This window comes from Arachis duranensis, chromosome 9 (assembly GCF_000817695.3).
Source record: "Arachis duranensis cultivar V14167 chromosome 9, aradu.V14167.gnm2.J7QH, whole genome shotgun sequence".
NCBI lineage: Eukaryota > Viridiplantae > Streptophyta > Magnoliopsida > Fabales > Fabaceae > Arachis > Arachis duranensis.
The window spans coordinates 31,023,628-31,023,838 of NC_029780.3; positions in this window are offsets into that span (position 1 = coordinate 31,023,628).

A 211-nucleotide genomic window follows, 5' to 3' on the forward strand; every position below is an offset into this window, starting at 1 on the left:
TATCCTGCTTAGAACTCTCTGTCTGTTGCTGAGAAGATGATGGAAAAGGCTTGCTATTGCTAAACCTGTTTCTTCCACCATTATTATTGTTGAAACGTTGTTGGGGTCTCTGTTGATCCTTCCATGAAAAATTTGGATGATTTCTCCATGAATGATTATAGGTGTTTCCATAGGGTTCTCCCATGTAATTCACCTCTTCCATTGAAGGGTT